Here is a 7,500-nt window from a genome sequence, read left to right on the forward strand (position 1 = left end):
AGCTATGATCAGCTTAAGGTTGCCAAATGCCTCGCCGTCTGACATTAATTCGACCCTCTCGATGGCTCGTCGGGAATGGCCCGGATCGAGCTCGCGACGCGGTCAAGCGGCCGCGCGTACCCCACACTGCGCGGGTACTACGAGTGGGAGTTAATATATAATATTATACGAGGAGTTATTAATACATAATATAACACAAGGAAGGGTGAACGGCGGGAGTAGCTATGATCAGCTTAAGGTTGCCAAATGCCTCGCCGTCTGACATTAATTCGACCCTCTCGATGGCTCGTCGGACAAGGCCCGGATCGAGCTCTGAACGCGGTCAAGCGACGCCGACGCGCGGCAATCGCGAGTACCCTACGCTGCGCGAGTACTACGAGTCGGAGTGTTTGTTCGTTTAGATAATGTATATATATATATATATATATATATATATATATATATATATATATATATATATATATATATATATATATATATATAAAATATTATATAAGGAGGGGTGAACGGCGGGAGTAGCTATGAACGGCTTAATGCCTCGCCGTCTGACATTCGTCGGGGAGTACGAGTGATTGTTTATTCATGTGAGAGATAACAGAGAGTCGGAGTGATGGATTATTTACAATAGATAATATTATTAATTGAATAAATTAATTAATCAATATAAGGTTATTAATGAGAAGGGTGAACGGCGGGAGTAGCTAAGATCGGCCTAAGGTTGCCGAATGCCTCGCCGTCTGACATTAATTCGACCCTCTCGATGGCTCGTCGGGAATGGCCCGGATCGAGCTCGCGACGCGGTCAAGCGGCCGCGCGTACCCCACACTGCGCGGGTACTACGAGTGGGAGTTAATATATAATATTATACGAGGAGTTATTAATACATAATATAACACAAGGAAGGGTGAACGGCGGGAGTAGCTATGATCAGCTTAAGGTTGCCAAATGCCTCGCCGTCTGACATTAATTCGACCCTCTCGATGGCTCGTCGGGAATGGCCCGGATCGAGCTCGCGACGCGGTCAAGCGGCCGCGCGTACCCCACACTGCGCGGGTACTACGAGTGGGAGTTAATATATAATATTATACGAGGATATTAATACATAATATAACACAAGGAAGGGTGAACGGCGGGAGTAGCTATGATCAACTTAAGGTTGCCAAATGCCTCGCCGTCTGACATTAATTCGACCCTCTCGATGGCTCGTCGGGAATGGCCCGGATCGAGCTCGCGACGCGGTCAAGCGGCCGCGCGTACCCCACACTGCGCGGGTACTACGAGTGGGAGTTAATATATAATATTATACGAGGAGTTATTAATACATAATATAACACAAGGAAGGGTGAACGGCGGGAGTAGCTATGATCAGCTTAAATGCCTCGCCGTCTGACATTAATTCGACCCTCTCGATGGCTCGTCGGGAATGGCCCGGATCGAGCTCGCGACGCGGTCAAGCGGCCGCGCGTACCCCACACTGCGCGGGTACTACGAGTGGGAGTTAATATATAATATTATACGAGGAGTTATTAATACATAATATAACACAAGGAAGGGTGAACGGCGGGAGTAGCTATGATCAGCTTAAGGTTGCCAAATGCCTCGCCGTCTGACATTAATTCGACCCTCTCGATGGCTCGTCGGACAAGGCCCGGATCGAGCTCTGAACGCGGTCAAGCGACGCCGACGCGCGGCAATCGCGAGTACCCTACGCTGCGCGAGTACTACGAGTCGGAGTGTTTGTTCGTTTAGATAATGTATATATATATATATATATATATATATATATATATATATATATATATATATATATATATATATATATATATATATATATATATATATATATATATATATATATATATATATATATATATATATATATATAAAATATTATATAAGGAGGGGTGAACGGCGGGAGTAGCTATGAACGGCTTAATGCCTCGCCGTCTGACATTCGTCGGGGAGTACGAGTGATTGTTTATTCATGTGAGAGATAACAGAGAGTCGGAGTGATGGATTATTTACAATAGATAATATTATTAATTGAATAAATTAATTAATCAATATAAGGTTATTAATGAGAAGGGTGAACCGCGGGAGTAGCTATGATCGGCCTAAGGTTGCCAAATGCCTCGCCGTCTGACATTAATTCGACCCTCTCGATGGCTCGTCGGGAATGGCCCGGATCGAGCTCGTGACGCGGTCAAGCGGCCGCGCGTACCCCACACTGCGCGGGTACTACGAGTGGGAGTTAATATATAATATTATACGAGGAGTTATTAATACATAATATAACACAAGGAAGGGTGAACGGCGGGAGTAGCTATGATCAGCTTAAGGTTGCCAAATGCCTCGCCGTCTGACATTAATTCGACCCTCTCGATGGCTCGTCGGACAAGGCCCGGATCGAGCTCTGAACGCGGTCAAGCGACGCCGACGCGCGGCAATCGCGAATATATATATATATATATATTATGATGAAGATGGAGAGGAAGAAGAAGTAGAAGAAAAGTAGTAGAAGAAGAAGAAGAAGAATAATAATAATAATGATAACAAAACTAATAATCATAATAGTTATGATAATACTGATAACAATGATTATAATAATAAGAAGAAGAAGAAGAAGAAGAAGAGGAAGAAGAAGAAGAAGAAGAATAGTTATCATAATAATAGTAGTAATAGTAATAATAATAATAATAATTTCGTAAGATGAAGAAAAAGAAGAAGAAGAAGAACAAGAGCAAGAAGAAGAAGAGGAAGAAGAGGAAGTCGAAGAAGAGGTATAGGACCACGAAGAATAGAAGAAGAAGAAGAAGAAGAAGAAGTAGGAGAAAAGTAGAAGAAGAAGAAGAAGAATAATAATAATAATAATAACAAAACTAATAATCATAATAGTTATGACAATACTGAATAATAAGAGGAAGAAGAAGAAGAAGAAGAAGAAGAAGAAGGAGAAGAAGAAGAAGAAGAGTTATCATAACAATAGTAGTAATAGTTAAAATAATAATAATTTCGTAAGAAGAAGAAAAAGAAGAAGAAGAAGAAGAAGAACAAGAGCAAGAAGAAGAAGAGGAAGAAGAGGAAGTCGAAGAAGAATAGAATAGAATAGAAGAAGAAGACGATTAAGACGAAAAGTAGACGACGAAGAATAGAAGAAGAAGAAGAAGAAGAAGAAGAAGGATGATAATAATAATAATAATAATAATAATAATAATAATAATAATAACAAAACTAATAATCATGATAGTTACGATAATAATGATAACAATGATTATAATGATAAGGAGAAGGAGAAGAAGAAGAAGAGGATGAATACTTTTTAAAAAAATATATATATCTGCGTGTACACGCATCGACGTGTAAAAAATATGTATATATATTCGTAACGTGTATCCGCTATCGAAACGAAAATCGTGTAGAGAGAAGTGAAAAAAATTATGCGCGCCGACCATCTGGACTCGATCACTCGCCGTACCCCGCGCGGGAGTTACGCTAAGCCCGAATCCGCGCACCCGCCTCGGTCTAGTCGCTCTCGGGGCCGGGGCCGGCGAGACCGGGCCGCCGCGGTACTGTATGCGCGTCCGTAGTGGCGCGCTGATTTGCACAGCGTTCGCAAACCGCGGCGGCCCATCTGTCGGTCGCGTCGGCGGTACATTTGCGAAACTCGACGCGGCGTTCGCCTTCTGGCTTCGCCGGCGCCCGTGTCTCATCTCTGGAGTTCCGCGCGAGTAGAACTTGACCAAGAAATGAAAAAGAGTACGGTCGGAGGAGGTAACTCCCCGGCCACACCGTTGCCTCACGGCTCACGGCGTACGCGTTTTACGAATGGGAATTCATAATTTAGGCGACGACGACGCACTCCGTGTGATCGATCCCCGCCTGCTCTCCCCGCTCGGCTCTTCGAGCAAGAGAACCACCGCAGCGGCAAGGCAGAGTAACAACAATACACATGCCCGATAATGAGCAAATTGTTCTTTTATCGACGGAGTGTGAGTGTCACAGAGCGTGGCGCGGCGGGTGACTCCGCCGCGCGCGAACACGCCGTGTCCGAGCAGTGTCTCTCGGTTACGCAGCTAACCCGAAGAACAGCTCCCTGGTTGATCCTGCCAGTAATCATATGCTTGTCTCAAAGACTAAGCCATGCAAGTCTCAGTAAAAGCCGAATTAAGGTGAAACCGCGAATGGCTCAATATATCAGTTTTGGTTCCTTAGATCGTACACGGTTACTTGGATAACTGTGGCAATTCTAGAGCTAATACATGCAAACGAGGTCCTGACCGGCAACGGGAGGGATGCTTTTATTAGATCAAAAACCAATCGGCGGCGGGGTTCGCGCTCCGTCCGTCGCCATTCGAGATGACTCTAGATAACTTTGAGCTGATCGCACGGTCTAGCACCGGCGACGCATCTTTCAAATGTCTGCCTTATCAACTGTCGATGGTAGTTTATGCGACTACCATGGTTGTCACGGGTAACGGGGAATCAGGGTTCGATTCCGGAGAGGGAGCCTGAGAAACGGCTACCACATCCACGGAAGGCAGCAGGCGCGCAAATTACCCACTCCCGGCACGGGGAGGTAGTGACGAAAAATAACGATACGGGACTCGTCCGAGGCCTCGTGATCGGAATGATTACACTTTAAATCCTTTAACGAGGATCCATTGGAGGGCAAGTCTGGTGCCAGCAGCCGCGGTAATTCCAGCTCCAATAGCATATACTAAAGTTGTTGCGGTTAAAAAGCTCGTAGTTGAAATTGTGTCCTGCGGTGTCGGTCTACCGAATGCGGTACGACAGGCACGTCTGCGGGGCTTCTCGCCGGTGCGTCCACCGCCGGTGTGTCGCGGTCGTCCTCACGGTCGGCCGCGCGCCGAGGCGGGCCGTCGCGGCTGTTTACTTTGAACAAATTAGAGTGCTCAAAGCGGGCTAACACTTGCCTGAATATTGTACGCATGGAATAATAGAATAGGACCTCGGTTCTGTTTTGTTGGCTTTCTGATACCAGAGGTAATGATTAATAGGGACAACTGGGGGCATTCGTATTGCGACGTTAGAGGTGAAATTCTTGGATCGTCGCAAGACGGACTAAAGCGAAAGCATTTGCCAAAGGTGTTTTCATTAATCAAGAACGAAAGTTAGAGGTTCGAAGGCGATTAGATACCGCTGTAGTTCTAACCATAAATGATGCCAGCCAGCGATCCGCCGAAGTTTCATAATTTTAACCCGGTGGGCAGCTCCCGGGAAACCAAAGCTTTCGGGCTCCGGGGGGAGTATGGTTGCAAAGCTGAAACTTAAAGGAATTGACGGAAGGGCACCACCAGGAGTGGAGCCTGCGGCTTAATTCGACTCAACACGGGAAAACTCACCAGGCCCGGACACTGGAAGGATTGACGGATTAACAGCTCTTTCTCGATTCGGTGGGTGGTGGTGCATGGCCGCTCTTAGTTGGTGGAGCGATTTGTCAGGTTAATTCCGGTAACGAACGTAACTCTAGCCTATTAAATAGACGTGCAACCGGTATCACGAGGGTCCGCGTGCGCGCGTTCCGCGGCGCTCGCGTCGCGTGCGTGCGTCTCGCGGTCTTCACTACCGGCGTACAATGAAAATCTTCTTAGAGGGACCGGCGGTATATATAGCCGCACGAGATTGAGCAATAGCAGGTCTGTGATGCCCTTAGATGTCCTGGGCCGCACGCGCGCTACACTGAAGGGATCAGCGTGTCCTCCTTGGCCTAACGGCCCGGGTAACCCGATGAAACCCCTTCGTGATAGGGATTGGGGTTTGCAATTCTCCCCCATGAACGAGGAATTCCTAGTAAAAGCGAGTCACCAGCTCGCGTTGATTGCGTCCCTGCCCTTTGTACACACCGCCCGTCGCTACTACCGATGGATGATTTGGTGAGGTCTTCGGACTGGTGCGCGGAAGCTCGTCTCGGGCGTCCGACGCGTCGGAAAGTTTGACCGAATTTGATCATTTAGAGGAAGTAAAAGTCGTAACAAGGTTTCCGTAGGTGAACCTGCGGAAGGATCATTTCCTGTGTAATAATATATTTTGTAATATATATACATACTTGTATGTAAAATACACGAATCACGATGCGCGGCCGAGAGCCCGACATCGCTGCGGCGGAGATCGCCCTAGGGCGCCGCCGCGAACCGCGGACCCGCCGGCGTCGCGGGACGGCTCTCTCGATCCTGACGGGTCGGGGGACCGCGCCCGCGTCCGGTCGCGATTTAGTGATGCGCGTGTGCGTGTGCGCGCGCGCATCACCATTAAGGTTGCTATTTTTTGTTGTTTTGATCTTCTAAGGTCAGTTTGCGCTCGCGCGAACACCCAAAACGCGACGGATAAACAAGTGAACGAATGACAATTTTAAAATTGTACAATTATTACCCTGAACGGCGGATCACTCGGCTCGTGGGTCGATGAAGAACGCAGCTAAATGCGCGTCAGAGTGTGAACTGCAGGACACATGAGCATCGACATTTCGAACGCACATTGCGGTCCGAGCAAGACGTAGTTTGTCCACGGACTCTCCTGTTTGAGGGTCGCGCACGCAATGCGACCAGACTTCGCCGCGGAGTCTCTCACCCTCGTCCGCGAGGGGGGGGGGCCCCGGCGAGCGCGCTGCCGGCGTCGCCCGCGCCGCCCGACCCGCTCCGGCGGTCGGCGCGCGCGCGGGCGTCCGGTCAAATGTGTGACGAATTTCGAGCGCGCGGCCGGGACGCTAACGCGTGTCCGGGGGCTAGCGACGACGCTGTGAAACCGCGATCGATCCTTTTGCGATCTTCGCGGGGCGATCCTCGCGCCCTCGACGCGGTCCCGCCGCCGCGCGCCTCTGTCTGTCTGTATTATTTATATATAATATAAAAATTATCTTTCTGTCGTCGACCTCAAATCAGGAGAGATCACCCGCCGAACTTAAGCATATCAGTAAGCGGAGGAAAAGAAACTAACGAGGATTCCCCGAGTAGCGGCGAGCGAAACGGGAAGAGCCCAGCGCTGAATCCTGCGGCCCAGGCGGGCCGCCGGGAAATGTAGCGTTAGGGAGGAGAGTAATATATACACGCGCGGTCATTAGTCACGGCTGCCTGTCCAAGTTCATCTTGAACGGGGCCCGCTTACCCGCAGAGGGTGCCAGGCCCGTAGCGACGGTAGCCGGCCGCGACGGTCTCTCTCCCCAGAGTCGGGTTGCTTGAGAGTGCAGCCCTAAGTGGGTGGTAAACTCCATCTAAGGCTAAATACTACCACGAGACCGATAGCGAACAAGTACCGTGAGGGAAAGTTGAAAAGAACTTTGAAGAGAGAGTTAAAGAGTACGTGAAACCGTTCAGGGGTAAACCTGTGGAACTCAAACGAGCGAACGGGGAGATTCATCGCGTCTTCCGTCGGGGCCCGCGTCTCGGTGCACACCTTCGCCCTCGGCACTCGTGTCGGGGCGGCGGGTGTCCGGGTGCGCAGCCGGGCCCCCGGAGCGCGTGCACTTCTCCCTCAGTATAACAC

General features: G+C 49.1%; 1 non-coding gene and 2 pseudogenes across 1 annotated transcript; all 3 read left to right on the forward strand.

Annotated features, from left to right (window-relative positions):
* Nucleotides 1-4,090: 4,090 nt before the first annotated feature.
* LOC148309019 (small subunit ribosomal RNA) lies at nt 4,091-6,030 on the forward strand. Its single transcript, XR_015837608.1, has one exon. It is a non-coding gene; the product is annotated as a small subunit ribosomal RNA (ribosomal RNA).
* A 357-nt stretch (nt 6,031-6,387) lies between these two features.
* On the forward strand, nt 6,388-6,548 carry LOC148309020 (5.8S ribosomal RNA; annotated as a pseudogene).
* Nucleotides 6,549-6,885: 337 nt separating this feature from the next.
* The window catches only part of LOC148309021 (large subunit ribosomal RNA), a 4,078-nt pseudogene continuing 3,463 nt past the window's right edge, over nt 6,886-7,500 (forward strand).

The sequence above is a fragment of the Brachycentrus maculatus genome, unplaced genomic scaffold (assembly GCF_059751285.1).
Source record: "Brachycentrus maculatus isolate JH-2025_06_01 unplaced genomic scaffold, ASM5975128v1 h1tg000142l, whole genome shotgun sequence".
Lineage (NCBI taxonomy): Eukaryota > Metazoa > Arthropoda > Insecta > Trichoptera > Brachycentridae > Brachycentrus > Brachycentrus maculatus.